Consider the following 20,463-nt stretch of genomic DNA (forward strand, 5'->3'; position numbering starts at 1 on the left):
AGCTTAACCTTTTCCTACTTAATTCCCTTTGCATTTTACAACCATGTTCTCTGTGGCGGAGAGACTTGTAAGAAAGAATCATATGTTAACAGTATCTACAAACAAAATTATGATAAAGATGAAGATATTTGAACAATATCTAGCATATTTTTTTTGGATATAACCAATTTAAGTATTTCTAAGGGCAGGGTAAAGTATTGCAAGTCATCAAATGAATGAGAAATTACATGGGGACTTCATGGATCTGGATCAGGGAGAATTCCGCTCTCATATTCTTTACTATTATCTAATTTTGAGAGATTGTATGTGTGGAGAATATCAGTCTTTGTAAGGAAGTTGGTTAGTTGTTGAGGAAATTATTTTAAAAATGAAGATTCACGCCCTGGTTGTTTCTTTTTCTTTTCTTTTTTTTTTTTTTTGGCAGAAAATTTGGTTCCTTTTTATTTTTTTTTTTAATTCTTTATTAGTTAAGGTATTACAAATGTGTCCTTATCCCCCCCCATTACACCCCCCCCCCCCCGCCCCACTCATGTTCTCATCCCCCTGTTGTCCATGTCCATTGGTTTGGCTTATATGCATGTATACAAGGCCTTTGGTTGATCTCTTCCCCTTACCCCCTCCCTCCCCTACTTTCCCTCTGGGGATTGATAGCCTGATCGCTGTTTCTCTGTCTTTGGATCTGTCCCTGTTTATCAGTCTATGTCAGGGGTGGGCAAACTTTTTGACTCGAGGGCCACAACGGGTTCTTAAACTGGACCGGAGGGCCGGAACAAAAGCATGGATGGAGTGTTTGTGTGAACTAATATAAATTCAAAGTAAATATCATTACATAAAAGGGTACGGTCTTTTTTTTTTTTTTTAGTTTTATTCATTTCAAACGGGCCGTAGTTTGCCCACGGCTGGTCTATGTTGTTCTCTATAATCCACAAATGAGTGAAATCATGTGGTATTTATCTTTCTCTGACTGGCTTATTTTACTTAGCATAATGCTCTCCAGTTCCATCCATGCTGTTGCAAAAGACAAGAGTTCCTTCTTTTTTACCGCAGCGTAGTATTCCATTGTGTAGATGTATCACAGTTTTCTAGTTTGTTTCTCCTTTTATTACTAGCCACCACTGTCACACCTTGTAACTTGCTCAGATTACTTAACACTTCCATGCCTCAATGTCCTCATCTATAAAATGGGGTTGACAATAATTTATGAAGAAAGAATCAATTGATTCTCTTTATAGCTCTTAGCCAGCATTCTTCTCCTGAGGAAGTATTGCTACATGTCTCCATGTAACAGGATAGTCCTTATTACCCACTGGTCAGAATCTATTAAAATAGACATATTCCTGTCTAAAGGAGTTTACACCTAAGTATAGAAAAGAACAATGAAGAAAGGGTAAATTAGTTGGGTCTATTTAACATCAATGCTTAAGGACTATCATTTAAAAAGTGCTCATGTGTTGGAAGAATTTTTATTAGAATGATGATAAAAATATTTTCAATTTTATTAAAAGAGGAAAAGGAGAATTTAATGTCATCTATAGAGTCTTTTATAAGATACTAGAGGCCTGGTGCATGAAATTCGTGCACTGGGGTGGGAGGGTTCCCTCAGCCCTGCCTGTGCCTTCTCACAGTCCAGGATCCCTCTGGGGATATCCGCCTGCTAGCTTAGGAGCGGGCCTAAGCCAGCAGGCGGACATCCCCCTCGCAGTCCAGGAGCCCTTGGGAGGATGTCTATCCACCTACTCACTGCTCTTTACCATTCAGCTCACTACTCCTTAGCATTGCTGTGGAGGCAGGAGAGGCTCCCCCCACCGCTGCTGCGCTCACCAGCCGTGAACCCAGCTTCTGGCTAAGCAGCACTCTCCCTGTGGGAACGCACTGACCACCAGGGGGCAGCCCCTGTGTTGAGCATCTGCCCCCTGGTAGTCAGTGCACATCATAGCAACTGGTCGTTCTGCTGTTTGGTTAATTTGCATATTAGCCTTTTATTATATAGGATAATTTATTAACCACAACAGTTGAAAAACATTAAAAAGCTCTCACCTACCCAAATCTTGCCCACTCCTCAGACTATCTGTGACATTTTATAATGATCCTTCCTCAGTTCAAGAATGGTTATGGCCCTAGCCGTTTTGGCTTGGCTCAATGGATAGAGCATCAGCCCTTGGACTGAAGGGGTCCGGTGTTGGATTATGGTCAAGGGCATGTACCTCTCGAATATGAGAGGCAACCAATTAATGTGCCTCTCTCACATAGATGTTTCTCTCACTCTGTCTCTCCCCCTTCCCTTCCACTCTCTCTAAAAAAAACAAATAAATAAATCAAGGGGAAAATATCTTCAGGTGAGGATTAACAACAACAACAACAAAATGGTTATGGATATGCATTGCTGATAAAATACGATGTTGTTTGTAATAGTTAGGGTTCATGAATACGTAATAAGAATATAAATTTATAAATCTCTTAAGATGAGGCAGAGAAGGGATTTAAAGGTAGTGCCCAAAGAAAACTTTATGAAAACACAGGGCAGAGAGGAAAGAGAAGTTGGTGGGGGAGGAGCAGGAACTGATAGCCACATGTGCTATTCCGCAGGTTAGGGACAAGAGCTGCCAGTTTGCAACCTGACCATAGCGTTCCCAAAGAGTGTCCTTGCACAAGCTCCAGTGCTCAGAGCTTTCTTGCCTTGGGTCGAGAACACCTTCCTTTGAGACATGGAGTGAGCTAAACACCTATTATCCCCACTCCTAACACTCCTCTTTGCCTTTGCATTCAAACTGGAGGGAGCAAAGCTACAAAGCTGTGTTCTTAGCCAGAAATCTCTGCTTTTGTTCTTGGTTCTCTCCTGAATTGGGCAAAACTGTTAAGGAAGCTTGTTTAGTGGACTTAAATTCTATAGTAGTGGGAATGCAGACTGGTACAGCCACTGTGGAGAACAGTATGGAGTTTCCTCAAAACAATAAAAATGGAACTCCCATTCGACCCAGTAATCCCGCTTCTAGGAATATATCCCAAGAAACTAGAAACACCAATCAAAAAGGAAGTATGCATTTCTATCTTCATAGCAGCACAATTCACCATAGCTAAGATTTGGAAACAGCTTAAGTGCCCATCAGCAGATGAGTAGATTAGAAAACTGTGGTACATCTACACAATGGAATACTACCCTGTGGTAAAAAAGGGAATTCTTACCATTTGCAACAGCATGGATGGAACTGGAGAGCATCATGCTAAGTGAAATAAGCCAGTCAGAGAAAGATAAATATCACATGATCTCACTCATTTATGGAATATAATGAACAACATAAACTGATGAACAAAAACAGATCCAGGGACAGAGAAGCATTGATCAGACCATCAAACCTCAGAGGGAAGGTAAGGGAGGGTGGGGGTAAGGGGGAGAGATCAACCAAAGGACTTATATGCATGCATATAAGCCTAACCAATGGACATAGACACCAGGGGGTGAGGGCATGAGTGGGGGGGTGGGGGGTGGGGGAGCAATGGGGGGATAGGAAACATATGTAATACCTTAATCAATAAAAACAAAAGAAGAAGAAATAGGGTTGACTCCTTCCTAAAAAAAAAAATTCTATAGTAAAGTTAATGCAGAGTCACAGGAGATGTGTGGATGTTTCTGCTCGCTATTAAGAGAAAGTCTACATTTGAATGATACAGGGCTTTAAGTCTAAGTTTGGTATCAGAGAGTGGTGAGGTGCCCTTTACACTTCCTTACAATTTTTATAACCAGATTTATACTATAATGTTTCCTCTGAGCCAGCAAGACAAAAGCTCCCCATCCCCACTCCTGTGTGGAAACATTACTTATCTTTGTTCATAGGATTGTGATTTGATAGCTCTTGCCTTAGTTTCGATGGACTTCCCAGGCTCATCCACACACCCTGGATCATCCACACTCCCTGGATCAGATAGCTCTTGGAGATAAGAAGCCTGGAGGAAGAAAGGTAGATTTTTCTGCAGGTAGCTCACCAGGCACCATGTGAATCCAACAGGTAATGAATGGTGACTGCAATAGTAGTAGCAGTAGCGGTAGGTTCTAAGCAGCTACAGGCAATGTAAAACCACACAAATGCTTGATGGCTATGAACATTCACAAATAGTAAATTTTGAAATTTAAACAAACTAATATTAGAGAAATGTTTCTTTAATGGACTATGGACATATAAATTCAGATGCATTTAAATATATATATATATTTTTTTATTGATTTCGGAAAGTGAGAAAGAGAAACATCTATGATGAGAGACAATCATTGATCGGCTGCCTTCTGCATGTCCCCTCCTGGGGATCAAGCCCACAACCCGGGCATGTGCCCTGATCAGGAATCGAACTGTGACCTCCTGGTTCATAGGTCCGGGCTCACTCACTGAATCACACTGCTTGGGCTGGATATTTTAGAACAGGCAGGTGATGGCCACTAAGATGATTTTCCTTGGCATTGGATGGTGGTGCTTTGATCAGGTTGGTTAAATTGCCTTTTGATCCTTCAGCTTCTGGGTTTTTTTTGAGAAGGGTTTGGACAGAATTGAAAACAACATATGTATAAATCTTCCTTAGGGTTGGATTTAATTTCACACATGGGTTAATTACTAAGCATTGGCCATTTAGAAAGTGGGGTGTAAATCTTAAGTGTTAGGGGTTTCTTAAATTATGCTTCTAATAAAGTTATAGCCTTTTCTGCAATTGATCGGTAGTGGATAAGCCATCACGGGAGGCTTTGCAGTAATGTGAATTATGTGTTTAGATGCCAGCTAAGCAGAGTTGATGTATGACCAAACCTTAATTTGCCTCCCAGTGATTATTTCCCTCTATATTTACCCATACATTGGGTGGGAGGGTGACCGTGCAATTAGACCTCCTTCGTTTGGAATTGCTGAAGCAAAACAAATGGGAAAAAATGGGGATTGAAGTTGCTTGTGTAAGCTGTTAAATAAGATCAGTTGAATCAAATATATATTTTTTACCTTTTAAATGCAGTCTGCAAGTGCACCATTGAATTAAATGCTCAAATCAAACCATCACATGCCTGCTACTCTGAAGATAGCCAGTGCATTGGTTTCTTAAAATGCATTGCTAATGGATTTAACTTAGGCCAAATCATTTTTCTGTATTTTATTTCTTACTGGGAGAAAACAACCTTTGGCTATAATGACCAGGTTTCCCTTTGCCTTTCCCTTCATTTCCTCTTTTATATTGTTATTTCCCATCAAATATAATGCCACTCTCACTGCTCTGGCCCTTGGTCTGACAGATCCTTCCTTCCTTCCTTCCTTCCTTCCTTCCTTCCTTCCTTCCTTCTTTCCTACCTTCTTTCCTTCCTTCATTCCTTCTTACAAGATTGCATTGTAATTGTTGTCCATGGATGTTTGTCTCAAGAATTTACACTGAAATTTAACCTTCAATACATGCTCCCTCTCTGGTCTAAACAGTCATTCAGGATATAGGCCTAAATTAAATAACGTACACTTTTCCCTAAGACAAGTGCCTACTCTTAACTGATACCTACTGAAAGCAAATTTTGAGTCCCTCTTTTTCTTTCTCTTTTATAGAAATTTAACTGTGGACCCAGAGGTGAAGTTGTGAATTTATAAATGTTAAGGCAGCACGAGGACAGGGTGGAGAGGAGTATAGTGAACCAGATGTTCAGGGTGGCCCAAAGAGGCCCAGAGTGAAGCTTCAGCTGGTGTCACTGAACTGAATGCTAGTTTGGCCAGTGTAGTGCCCAAGCTCAGAAACCCCAGTTGTCAGTGGTTGTAAACTGCATCCATTCTGGGTCTGCCCAAACCAGGATGTCTCCCTGTTCTGAGAAAGTCTGTACTTGGCTCTTTTAAAAATTGCTTTGAAAGCACTGGCTGGGTAGCTCACTTGGTTAGAGCATTGTCCCAATATACCAAGGTTGTGAGTTCAATCCCCAGCCAGGGCACATACAAGAAGCAACTAATGAATGCATAAATAAATAGAACAATAAATTGATATTCTCTCTCTCTCTCTCTCAAATTAATAAGTAATTTTTTAAAATTGTTTTGAGATGAAATGAGAAGTCATCAAATAAAGAGATCTCCCCGAAGATTTCCTCTCCCTTCATTCCCTTTTCATTCCTTTTATTTCCCATTAAATGTAATGCCAAGCAACACCAAGATACCACCCTCACTGCACTGGCCCTCTGCCTTCATTTGTCCAGGTGGCCAGGAACCCTGATCTGGCTCAGGTCACTTGGCAAAGTAATGTGTACAGAGGCTTCCTGTTACCTGTGGCTGAGCTCTGGCCAGCACAGTCAGGTGGCCGCTCTGACCTCCTTTACCGCTTTCCTTCTGGGCAGAAATTGTGCTTGTGATGACATCCAAATTTAACTCTATGATCTCTTTTGGGATCTTTAGGGGGCAACTTCCTTCCTTCCTAATTTAAACAGAAAGCAAATCACTGCTAAACAAAGGGATAGAATAAAAGGGTTTGCTAATGTTAAACTGGCTTCCTTGCTTCCAACTTGTATCCTAATAAAGGACATGGATCTTGAAATATCTTACTTTAGAACAAAAGAATAATAGAACAATAAGCTCAGTCTATTTTGTCTGTTTCTCATAAGAAGGGAAAAATATTGCCCAGAATTGTCAGGGGGTCTCAGGTTTCCCCGGAAAGACTCTCCAAAGGGTCTGCCATCGTAATACCCCCTTGGACCCATATTCTTTCTGAAGTTGCTCCAAGAGCAGTGCACAACGTTTTGCCAGCAGTTTGGCTAGCTGCCTAACCTCATTGCTTATGGTTCATTCTGGGTCTCGTCAGCATGCTCACGGGCACGGCCCCTGCAGCAAGGCAGGGGGCAAAGACTCTCTTAATTAGAGCTGTGCAGTTTTCCACGGGTCTTTTCCAGAGCATCCTGGGTTATCCCGTGGAAGCTAGACCCCCTGGCGCTGGGCTCACAGGCAGGCAGATGCTCCCTCAGACCTTCGTCCCTTCTAGATGCTTCCTACTCTAACTGGCATGCTGCTCTCCCCGGGATTTTACTCTTAGACTTCAGACACCTCCAAGCAGCAAGAAGTGGTGAATTTCTATGCAATTGTTTGCAGACATGGTGGCTGCAATGTGTAGGCTCTGTGTAACCACAGTCTCTGGGCATTCCTCCAGCTTCCTTGCCTTTCCCTCCTGGTGGGAGCAGAAGCTGGGGGCAGCCCACTGTGACAGGCACTACGTGGGGAGTATCTGATGTGAATGAGACACAACACTTACTACTCTCACTGAGTCCAAAATCTAGCACTGATGGTGGATGGGCAAGGAGCGGCGCAGAGCACGCTCTGGAACGACACCGATAGCAGCAGTTTAATGGACGCCAATGGCTTCCTGCTGCCCTGAGAGTAAAATCCAAACTCATTCATGTGGTGTCTTGGGTTCCCTCCGACAAAGCTTCTGGTGCAAGTGGCTCATTGGGCAGGTGATTCCAGAAAACACAGGTGGCAGGTGGGGAGGTAATTTGGGGAAGAGAGAAAAACTAATAAAGGGGATGTTACCGAGTTTGTTTCACCCCGAGTAGATCTTTTTTTTTTTTTTTTTTTTTTTTTTAATATATTTTATTGATTTTTTACAGAGAGGAAGGGAGAGAGATAGAGAGTTAGAAACATCGATGGGAGAGAAACATCGATCAGCTGCCTCCCGCACATCTTCCACTGGGGATGTGCCCGCAACCCAGGCACATGCCCTTGACCGGAATCGAACCTGGGACCCCTCAGTCCGCAGGCCGACGCTCTATCCACCGAGCCAAACGGTTTCGGCACCCCGAGTAGATCTTAATCCTGCTATAGATTTCTGGGAAACACACTTGAAAGATATCTCTCCAGAGGGGTAAGGGAGGGATAGTATACCCCTCCTGTCTGTCACTGGTTGAGAACTGCTGAGGGGAGAACGGGAAGGGGGGTCTCAATTCCCTGGCACTTCCAGCTGGGCACACCCTCAAGGTCAGCATGGGCTCCGGCAGTGAGAGAAGCCGAAACACAGTGATGAGGGCTGGCAGTCTGCTCTGAAATAGTGAAGGCCCAGGACCCGGCAGGGCACCAGGAGGGTCCTCGGAACATGCTCTTACTATTCCCGCACAGGCAGGCTCTGGTGACATCTCCAGCCTTGGCTCAGGGAGGCAGAGTAGAGGAGGGACATTCATGTTTGGGGAGATGACATTTCCAATAGGCTAAGTTAGGCATTATTATATAAAGAAGTTGATAGATGGTAAGCAGGAAGGCCAGGGTAGCACCACGCTGCAGGGCATTGCATGGGGACAGTTTAGTCAATAAGCAGATCTCTGGCGCGATACTAGCAGCTGCCACTTCTGAGTACCCAGTATCCCCAGGTACTGCGCTAAGGCCTTCCTGCATCTTCTCAGTCCATCTTCACAACCTCCCTCATGTTGCAGGTATGGAAATAGGCTCAGAGAGGTCCAGTAACTTGTCCCCATGCCTGTCAGTGGTAAAGATAGGATGAAGCCCCCCTTGTCTGACTCCCAGACTTTGTTGTTGTTGTTGTTTTTAGTTTTTATAACTCTAAAATGTCAAATCCTTTATCTAAAGCAATCCTCCCGCCTTCTATGTGTCACTAGCTTGTTGAAGAGACTATGGAATCAGTTGTCTTGTGATCTGATGGTTTCCTCCTGGTGTCATTAAACTTGTTCCTCCAGCCCCTGGGCTTTCTGTAAACTGGGAGTTAGGTCTAAAGGCTTGTGAGATGGAGGTTGGATCAGTTAGAGACTCTGATTCTAATTGGCCCTGTAAACAGCATGCTGTACTCTGGGGAGGCTGCATGCTAGGACTGACCGTGGGTTAAGAAGGTCACAGTGGACACCCCTCCCCCTCGAAATGCAAAGCTGATTTATCCCCCTTATAATCATCAAGTAACCACTCATGGGGTGATACTTTTAATGGCTGTGCTCTTAACCATAATATAATAGCAGTATCTCAACCCTAAGTTTTCAATTAGACGTGGCCATGCCAGATCTGACTCCCACCGAGGTGCGGAGCCTGAACTAACAGAGGCATCTCAGATGTCAGACAGCCTTCGTAATTCCCTAGAGTCTAGGGCCTAGACCCAGCCTGGGAGAGGCTTTAAGACCTTGTCTTTTCAGTTTCCACGTGGAGAGGTTGGGCCCTGCGGGCTGCAGAGGTTGACCGCTGTAGAGTCGGGAAAGGAGATGTTGGCACAGAGCTGAGAACAACAGCAAGGCTCCCGCCTTCCTTCCAGGGCCAGCCACGTGCCAGGAGCAGCCCCTTCTCTCCTGCACTTCCCAGGTTCTTTCCAGATGAGGCTGGGCCTCTCTTTGTCTCTCTTGCCAGCTGCCACAGGTCCCGGACAAGCAAAGAAACTGTCAGTTTCCATTTTCAATTATGTCAAATGGTTCTATTATGCAATCAGATCTGGCTGAGGCCCAGAATAGACCCCAAAGCACCAAGGGATCTGATGACACTCCCACGCATTCTGTTCTCATTAACACTCTGCCCAGCCTGGTGAGTTGTCCTACAACATCCAGATGTGTCCTGGGGCTGGAACTCCACCGGGAGAGCCCAGGGCGGAATTGCTGCAGCTGCTACCTTGGGCCCGGAGGCAGGCTTCTCTGGAAGTGCCAGTCATTTTCGCTGCACCATCACTACGTTTCCTTGACATCTGGGTCCAGGAAAAAAGTTCATGGGCCCCTCCACTCTGAAAAAGTGAGATACAACCAATAATAGTTACAGTTTTCCCTAAAGGGCAAGCACAGGAGCTTGGAGTATGTGAATGCTGAGATAACTCACCTAGAAGGGACTCCTACTAGCCTTTCTCCAACCCCCAAATTTTGCCAGGTCAGCAAAGGACACATGGAAATATCCCTAAGAGAAAAGAGTAGTTGCCCAGACTTTTGGTCCCATTTCTGATCTTATTTTGTTTCTGGAGGGCAGGGTGGAAAGTCTGCATGAAAGAAGTAAGATTTTAAGGAAGAAAGAAAGATGTTAAGGCTCAATGAGGATGCGGGGGCGAATAGTGGAAAGCTGGCCGAGGCAGCCCTGTGGTCAGGGAGCAGGAGAGTTGGAGTTGAGAAGTTTAATATCCAGGAAGACTGCGTTGTATTTGGAGGGACAGAGCCCTAGGAAACAATACCGTGAGGTTAGAGCCAGAGCCGAGGGGTGGGGAACACTCAAGGGCACAGTGGCGTGGGGACGCGCAGCAGTCTAGAGATGGGGCTGGAATTCAGGTCCATTGAAGGGAAGAGAAATCCTTATTTGGGGAGAACCTACAGCTTTCAATCTTGTCAAATGTTTTATGATACTTCCAGTCTTACAGGGGGCCAAACCCCTTCAAAGCCTATTGCTATGCAAAATACTGACTTTTATCATAGTGTGATTCTCACCTGCTTTTGGTTATTTACAATAATAATAACAATTAACAGATTCTGAGCCACAGCTATTCATTAGACACTTTACAAAACTTTTAAAATATAGTCTTTCATTTAATTCTTACAATAATACTACGACAGCGGTCCTTGTCATTATCCTTAATGGGGAAATGGAAGCTTGAAGAGACTGTCGCTCATCCAGTCACACAGAATGTGTAAATAGGGTATGAATTCAAGTGCTCTGACTAGTCTAGAATCCCAGCTCTATCTGTCTCATGTGGAGTAAGTTGCACATTTCTGAAGAGTAGCAACTACATCCTCCTCTCCTCTTTGTACCATTCCTCACCACCATGCTCTACACTCTCAATGCAGAACCTTTGGTAGAACAGGCCCTTGTAAGGATTCATTGGAAGAATGGATATCTTACTGGGCTTCCCCTCTCCTCTGCCCAGGCTTTGGGGAAAGAACTCTGGGTTTCTCATTAGCGCCAGAACTTCAGAATAACAGAAAGAGAAAACACTGGTAAATCCTCATTAAGCTCCTAATGAGCTTTATAAGCATAAAGAAGAAAAGCCGTGACCAGTCCACGTCTTACAGCTGTTAGTCTGTAATTGTCTTTATTGTCACGTACATGGTAAAGACCCAAGTGAAGCATTTGGAGACTCCCTCCTCCCCTCCCCCCCTCCCCCCCCCCCACACTCCCCTCAATTAGAAGAAAATCTTGGATTCAGTAGCTGCTTTTTAAAAGCAAAAATGTGTGCTGGGGGAAATGTGCCACGGAGGCTGTGTGGCATGCTTCCTGCCCAGAAAACGGGGGAACGACTTCCCTGGCCACGGCTGGTCTGTGCTGCATCTCTCCTGACTGCTCCGTTACAGGCTTTACTTCCATCTCTGGCCCTTTCACCAGGGTGCTAATGAGCACATCGGTGTTGGCAAGGAGGAGACCCCTCACTTAGAACAGTACATTTCACAGCCTTTAAATGGACATGATCTCCAGCTGCGACTGAGCTGGATGGACCAGCCTATCGGGAAGCCAGCATGGCCTGGAACTACTGTGTCATGTGTTTGAACACCCATAGTGAGGTATCATAACAGAAGATAGAAAAATCAATTGTGCTACAACTCTAAAACAGTGAAATCTTGTGTTAAGAAATACTTGACTTACCCCAATTCCAGTAGAACAGAAGAGCTGGGAACACCCGTTGAAATAGGTTTAATGGGCCACGTGGCCCGTATGCTTAGGAAGTTCTCATTGTGTCATTTGCTTCCTGACTTCTTCTGCAGGAACAGCGGCTGTTTCTTTTTGCCATTTTCTTCTTCTTCGCAATCAACAAGCACATCCAGTCAACATTTTAGTGCCCCGCTTTTAAATATGGATGGAGAAGGACTGCCAGACATGTGAGGAAAGCCTTTAATATGAAAGATAGAAACTAAAACAAACAAACAAAAACAAAAAAGAAAACAAACAAAAAAGACTGCAAATGCTATGTTTTTTCTTTAAAAAAAGGACATTCAGCCCAGCCAGTGTGGCTTAGCAGGTGAGCATAAACCAATGAATCAGGAGGTCTAGGGTGTGATTCCCAGTCAGGGCATATGCCCACGTGGCGGCCTTGATCCCCAGCAGGGGGCATGCAGGAAGCAGCCAACCGATGTTGATGTTTCTCTCTCATCGATGTTTCTATCTCTCCTTTTCCCTTTCTCTCTCTCTAAAAGTTCAATTTAAAAAAAAAAATCTTTTTAAAAAGGACATTCAGAGAACAAGAAAAGACCTCTTAGAAATTAAAAAGCTCACAGGAGAAAATTTTACTCCATAGAAATTTTGGAAAATAAAGTTGAAATTTATGCAAAATAGGGGGAAAGATAAGGAGATAGAAAATAGGGAACGATAGAGAACTAAACGAGAAGAGAGAGAAAGAGAGAGATAAAAACAGAGGAGAGGAAGTTTTCACAGAAATAATTTATGAAAATCTCCTGAACTGAAAGACATGAGTTGCCAGACTGAAAGGGTCTACCGAGTGCCCAGCACAATGGATGAAAGTACTCGGTCCAGTCATTGTGAACTTTCAGAGCACATGGCCCAAAAGCTTCCAGAGAGAAAACTCGAGTTTTACACAAAGATTCAGGATGGTACTAAACTTTTCTAAGGATTTGTCAGAAGCTAAAAGACAATGAAACAAGGTTTAAGAACACGGAAGCTTGCCCTAACCGGTTTGGCTCAGTGGATGGAGCATCGGCCTGCGGACTGAAGGGTCCCAGGTTCGATTCCAGTCAAGGGCATGTACCTTGGTTGCGGGCACATCCCCAGTGGGGAGTGTGCAGGAGGCGGCTGATCGATGTTTCTCTCTCATCGATGTTTCTAACTCTCTATCCCTCTCCCTTCCTCTCTGTAAAAAATCAGTAAAATATAAAAAAACCCCACAAAAAACAAAACAAAAAAACACTGAAGCTTGTTTAAGAACAAGCACACTTTAGCGTAAGAGTCTAATAAAGACCTTTCGGCCATGCCATATCTCACCTTTTCTTGAGAAGATGCTGGTGGATATGTCCTACCAAAATGAAAGAGTAAATAAAGAGTAAACCTGGGACCCAGGGAAATGTGACTCCATATAGTGATGGATAAAAGAAATCCCAAGGATGAAGGTGGAAGGAAAGTCCAAGATGATAGCCATGCAACAAGCATGGAGCAACCAGTCCACCTTGTAGCTAATCAGAAGGCTCAGGAGAGATTTCTTCAGGATGAGATAGACAGCTATTTTCTCTTCTTCCCCATTCTCCCCCCCATTTCCTTTTACTTGTCTTTTTTCTTCATCGCTTACTTCTTCTTGGATTATAATTTGTTTCTTTAAAATTATTTTGGTGTGAAATATTTTTTCTTAATTTTAAAAGTACTGTTTGATGATCAAAGGAAATCAAACAAAATACTAATATAGTGAACATTAATCAAGTGCTTGCTAAGGGTCAAGCACACTGAAGTGCAATATATGGATTATCTCAATCTTCATCTTAACCCTGTGAGGTTGGAACCATGATGACCTCCATTCAGAGATGAGGGAATGAGGGCACAGAGAGGTTAAGAACTTGCTCATTGACTCATCTGAGAAGTGGTAGGGTTGGGATTCAAACCTAGTCTGACTCTGAGCCTATGATTTTGACCATTGTGCTATGTATTAAAGGAAATGTTACATTTCCCTCCATTGCGTAAAATCCATGAGGTGTTTTTTGGTTACAGTTTGGTGTGCATCTTGTCATATTTTTTTAATGTTCATATGGACATATAAACATATATATATATTTTTTAAAAAAATAGGATCATTTTGCATTCTTTAATTTTATTTCAATTAACATTTACTGAACGCAAATTTTGTGCTTAGCTCTGTGCTAGGTATTGGGATGAAATAAAAGTTATATAGTCCCAATTTATAAGGATCTCCTAGAGATTAATAAATTGAATATCCTAGTTTATTGAGAATTATTATCATAAAACATAATTTTCCAAAGAATTAGAGTATAAGAAATATATTTAATGTTAAATTATACTAAATCTAAGGTTTTCTTTGGTTCAGACACCACTTGAAATACCTTTGCCTTTTTAGTATGAACATCAGATATTCTTGAATAATACAGCAAAAAAAAAATCTGTTATTTGAACTTTCAAGTGATTGAATTCCAGGAAAATAAGTCTCCACTATGCATTTAATCAGCCTCTCTGCCAAATCTCTTCTCTTAAATGCCATCTGCCCCATGGCCTCACTCTGTGCCAATTTAATATCATTTCCTTGGCCCTAGGCCAGATTCCATGTAAGTTTTTTTAAAAGGCCCTAGATAATGTTGTCTAGGTTGCTAGTATATCTAATTCTTGGACTAGAGACAAACTTTATGGTCTATTTAACAGAGATTTTGCTTCATCACTTCACCCCTAAAAAGATAAATGGCAATAACTAAAAAATAAAGCTCATTTAGTTAAAGACCAAGTCCTGGTTCAGGATGGTGCTTGTTTGCTGGGTGCGATTGGTTTGCCTTGAGAACTGGTGAAGCTCAGTTAGAGTCGGAGCCTGAGTGATAGCTATTTGTATTGGAATCTGAAGATTGTCTTTCTGATATTACTTGTCTTAGAGGTAACTAGCCATCTCTAAATCTGGAAACACATCCTTATTTGTAATCTTTATCCTGCATAGCTTTCCTTGAATTTTGTCTGATAACAGGAGAAAAATTATTGATGTTAAACTGTATGAGAGAGTCAGATACAGATGAGCCTGCAGTTCTTTATCTGTGGAATGCAGTGTTCCATTGCCGGTGGTAGCGTCCTATTTAAGATCGGGAAATGTATCAAATCTCCCAAACAGGAGCTGAAATATGACCTCTTCATCGTAACTGATGTTCCTGCATCTGGGAGCATGTGTACTGGCTGTAAGCCAGTTCCAGAGGCTGCTGCTGAACAACTGACATGGCAATCCACAGATGATTTGTAGAGAAGAGTGTCTGAGCATGCCGATGTTACAACAATTTGTTCTGCTTCTTTTCTTCCTGATCAACATTATTATTGAAATACTAGAGGCCCGGTGCACAAAATTCGTGCATGAGGGGGTGTCCCTCAGCCCAGCCTGTACCCTCTCCAATCTGGAACCCCTCGAGGGATGTCCAACTGCCAGCCTGGTCCCCCCCAACTGCCCTCCCCTATAGGCCTGATCCTCCCCAACTGCCCTCCCCTATAGGTCTGGTCCCCCCCAATTGCCCTCCCCTACAGACCTGGTCCGCCCCAACTGCCCTCCCCTGCAGGCCTGGTCCCCCCCACCTGCCCTCCCCTGCAGGCCTGGTCATCCCCAACTGCCTTCCCTTTTAGGCCTGGTCCCTCCCAATTCCCCCCCGACCCCCCCGCAGGCCTGGTCCCCCCCACCCCCAACTGCCCTTCCCTGCAGGCCTGGTCCCCCTCCAACTGCTCTCTCCTGCAGGCCTGGTCACCCCCAACTGCCCTCCTCTGCAGGCCTGATCACCCCCAACTGCCCTCCTTTGCAGGCCTGGTCCCTCCCAACTGCCCTCCCCTGCCATCTTGTGTCCACATGGGGGCAGCCATCTTGTGTGTTGGAGTGATGGTCAATTTACATATTACCTCCTTGCTATATAGGATAGTTTACAAACAATAAAGTGTATACATTTTAACTGTACATCTCAACAAGTTTAGACAAATGTATACATCTGTGTAATTACCACCTCAATCAATATGCAGAATATTTCTGTCTCCCCCAAGAGTTCTTTGTGCTGCAGCCTAGTCATTCTCTCCATTTCCCACATCTGTAGCCTCAGGCAACTGTGAATCTGCTATTGTCCCTACAGATTAGATTTGTTATTTCTATAGTTTCATGGAAATGGAATCATAAGGTATATACTCGTTTGTGTGCATCTTCTTAGCTTAGCATAAAGAACTTAAGATTCATTCATGTTGTTGCGTGTATGTGCAGTTTATTCCTTTTTGATGTTGTTATATTCCATTGTATGAATATACCACAATTTATTTATCCATTCACCTGTTGATGGGATTGTTTGGGATTGTTTCCAATCATTGCCTGAAATGACTAGAGCTGCTATGAATATTTGTGTACACATTTTCATGTGGATACACAAGAGAAGTTTCATTTCTCTTGGGTAAATGTGTAAAAGTAGAGTTGGTGGGTCATTTTGAATGTATATTTAACTTTTTAAGAAACTGGTTTTTCCAAGTGGTGTACTATTTTACATTCCCATCAACAATATATGAGAGTTTCAGCTATTCCACATCTTGGACAACACTTGGTATTTTCAGCCATTTAAATTTTAGCCACTCTCACTGTAATTTTAATTTGGGTTTCCATTTGCTTACTTTAAATCCATCTTTCTTCTTTGGTGAAATATCTGTTCAAATCTTTTGCCCACTTAAACTGTTTGTTTTTGCCCATTAAAAAATTTTCTTTTGTCTTCTTGTTCTTCAGTTCTAAGTGTTCTTTATGTTTTTTGGATAAAAGTATTTTATTAGATATATGCTTTGCAAATATTTTCTCCCAGACTGGGTCTGCCTTTCCATTTTTCTAAGAGCATCTTTTGTAAAGCAACAGTTTTAAAATTTCAATGAAGTATAAGCTTTCATATTTGCTTATAGTTTTGCTTTTTGTATTCTGGGAAATCTTTGCCTAACTCTTTTGCTACTTGTTGAAACAATGTTTCTTTTACTGATCAAAACCAATTATTCATAGATGATATGACTAGGTACTTAGAAAGTCCAAGGCAATCAACTTAATGATTCTGAGAGCTAATGAGAAAATTAAATAAAGTGTCCAGAATGAGATTCAGATCACAACTTTCTTGTATTATCCAGGCAGCTGTCAAGATGGCCCATGTATTAAAATATGGGTGATGAAGAGACTATTTACACAGGTGTGGGTAGGGTTAAGCACTCAGTGTCTAAGAGCAACAGGAAGCCATTACAAGGCCTAGGTTTGAAGGGTCAAAAGAAATATGTGATTTCTAGAACCCAGAGAAACTTATAGCTACAGTCCACCTAATGGGGGCTGTGGTCTTTGGTAGAGGAAGAAATTCAGTCACTGTCAGCCCATGACCTAGCAGGGAGGGAGTCTGGTGAATAAATACTTCAATCCTCTCTCCTCCCATCCTTTGCATCTCCTGCCAGTGCTTCCCATTGCCAAACTCTACTGGGAGCCAGATGGCAAGGAAGACCAACTGACACAGTCAATCAAAATCAGGCTCTCAGTCCTGACTGTTGGTTCATTGGCATGAAGAACCTAAATTGACTAGAGGAAAGTCCCAGCTTCAATTTAATGGAGCACAGATTATGCTTACTGATGAACCACTTCTCTTTTGGGCAGGATGCCTTACAGAACCATTAAACTCAAGGTTGCAGCATCAGCATAAAGACCCAGAACTCCTTAGGTAGGTTATTAAATCTAATAATGAGAGGAGCCATGTCCACTTTTACCTCTTGCTTCTCAGGCACGAGCATTCAGCCTATAAGGAGATGGCGCTGTTATTTGCCTCTGGTTTTTTGCATTTACTCTATCTTATAGGAAAGCACCCCATCTTCAGAATTGGACTTTAGGCTTTCAAAAATCCAACCCTGTAAAGGCCTGGGGAGGGGGCGGCAGTGGGTTGGAGGAAGTCAATTGGGGATGGGGGAGAAGAGGAGGACATCTGTAATACTGTCAATAATAAAGATAATTTTTTAAAAATCCAATCCTGTGGCTATGGAGATATAGTTTCTTTCAGAACAGTCGTAGAAGTTTTCTGATAACTTACACAGATATTTAGCTGGAAATGCAAAGCCCTAAACTCATCAGTTTTTTCTTCAATCTCTCCAGCTCACTTAGGAGCAACTAACCGACCCCATAGTCCTTATATTGTATTTCCAATAAAAGGTTCTATAGCAGCAACTACTTGATCATCCAAAGCCTTTGCCTTCTGTAGGAATTTGACTCCAGGTGATAAAGACAGTACTTTAGGTAACTCTTTGTCACTCTATGCCATGAGCTGTTTCAGTATCTTTTACCAATAGAAACATGACCAATAATGCCTTTAAATCTAGCCAGAGAACCAATTCTGGATTCCTATCCTCATCCTTCTGTTCTCCTGGGACCACTCCTGGTATCAACAACTTTTTAAATCAAGGTTTGATTGAAACTTTAGCAGGAGCACAGAGTCCATACAAGAATGATAGGACAAGGGATTTATAGGAAGTAGACTTACATTATTATGGGAAGAGATAAGAAAGTGAAGGTCTGGAGGTGGTAGTGCCTCTCAGATTTTACAGCAAGTTATATCTATCATCCGAAAACAATCTTCATTCCAAATCTAGCCCCTAGAGGAAATTGAATTTTGTCACTCTTCCGTTTATTTCCACGTTAAAGACTCTCTCAATGTGATAAAAAGGTCATTGTCTTATTTTTCCCTTTCAACCTGATACATATTATTGAATCTGTTCATTCTTTCAACAGATATTTCTTAGGCACCTACTGGTATTGATTTAGGGGATGGAGATACATTATTGAACAAAATAAGAAAAAAATACACGCCCAATGGAGCTTGCATTCTAATAAGGGAAGACTAAGCAACTCAATTGTTATAGTAGGTTGGAAGATGAAGGGAAGGGGCTAATGAAAGGGAGACTGACAAGCCTTAGACCCAAATCCCCCAAACTTGGTATTTCTACATCTGGCCTTGATAGCCTTTCATAGTCTTGCCCAACCTTGCCTTGCATATCTTGTCTTTCACTGCTCCCATTTCTATCAAATGAGTCCTTTCTCCCTCTTCTTTCAATAGGCTTTGTCTTTCCTGAATATTGAGTGTCCCCATGCCCACAGCAGTTTCCATGGGAGCCTCTCCCAGTGCTTCTTGATGCCTCTTTGATTCTGGGCTGTGATGCATCATGAAGCTAAGTATTTACCCTCATAGATTCCTGGCACATCTCCTCCTTCTGCCACTAGACCCCTTTCATCTCTCTCATTCGCACACAACACTGATGGGACAGTCACTCCTTCCCATCCTGATTTGCAAATTTACATATTGCTTGGGGTTAGCCATGTAAAGCAACATCTTGCTTGACAAAAACAATAACAAACAAACAAAACAACAACAACAACAAAAACATGTCAGGTTGCTGGGGCACAGAGAATGTGCACAGTTGGGAAGTAAAAATAAGAATGGCTGCCCAAAGTAGACTGAGGTGGGGTAGGGTAAATGATATGCAAGTGGAGGTCACATATTTCCCCTTGGGAAAATTGGAAGGTCTCATCCCTCACTCCCAACAGGATTGGGATATTCTTCTGCCTTGGGAAAAAAGGGGTGATTCTCAAGGGGCAGCTCAGACCCTGTGTCCTAGAGATATTGATGTTTCCCAGTGCCTGAGCTAAGGGCAAGCTTGGTCATGTTTCTGAACACATGTCTGAGCAACCACACTTCCTTATATCCAGGGGCCCAAGAGAATGATAGGTATTCTATCGGGCAGTGATGGCGAACCTATGACACGCGTGTCAGAGGCGACACGCGAACTCATTTTTTTGGTTGAGTTTTCTTTGTTAAATGGCATTTAAATATATAAAATAAATATCAAAAATATACATCTTTGTTTTACTATGGTTGCAAATATCAAAAAATTTCTATATGTGACACGGCACCAGAGTTAAGTTAGGGTTTTTCAACATGCTGACAGGTCGAGCTCAAAAGGTTCGCCATCACTGTTCTACACCATCTGTCATTTCATCTCCATATATAAATTAGTAAGAAAAAAGGTTTTGTTTTTTTGACAGATATTTATAAAGATAACAAAATATGCAAATATTAATAGCAAATACTATTATAATTTAGTATAGTATAGGGTGTGCTTGCATGCTTTAGAGGCAGCATATGGTCTGAAGCCTTTAAAACTGCCCTGCAGCCTGGAATCATGCTTTGGATCTTACCTAACCCTGTTACTTGGGGTAATTCGGGGCCACACTTCCTCATGAGCACACCAGCATGAAATGGGGTGGAGTGTGGAGTGGGCGTCATTGATTGTCCATCTCTCCCAGCTCAGTCTGTCCCCAGCAGTCACACCACCTGCTCTTGGAGTCTAGGACAAGGTTCCTAGGCGAGGCAGCCAGGCTTCAGCTTTCTTTTCAGTAACCTTGAGCCTGATTTGCACAGTGGAGGCAAGTTTCAAATCCAAAGTCAACTCTCAGGAAATTCTCCTGGGAGTCTAAGGGAATGGTGTCAAGCCATAAGTACAGGCTGCTTTCCTATTAATAGTTCCTATGGAATCTGTAGAGTGCTTTCAGCAGTTGTAAAGCATGTTCATGCTTACAGCCCTGGGAGTGCTTCACTGTTGAGAAATAGGCTTAAAGAGGTTACGCAAGAGATGTGTGGTAGCTTAGGGACATAGACCCAGATATTCTGACCCCCAAAGCCTGTGCTTGCTATACTACAGCACACTACATTTTGCCTAATGGGCTGCACAGTATTTGCCAACCATTCTTTTCTGAGACTATTATTTTGCCTGGTCCTATTATTTTGTTTATAATTCTGATGTGATGGAAATCTTTTTGTGGAATGGTAGGAAGCTGTGTAGTTTATTGCAAAGAGGAGTAGATTAA

This window comes from Myotis myotis, unplaced genomic scaffold, assembly GCF_014108235.1.
Source record: "Myotis myotis isolate mMyoMyo1 unplaced genomic scaffold, mMyoMyo1.p scaffold_m19_p_1, whole genome shotgun sequence".
Lineage (NCBI taxonomy): Eukaryota > Metazoa > Chordata > Mammalia > Chiroptera > Vespertilionidae > Myotis > Myotis myotis.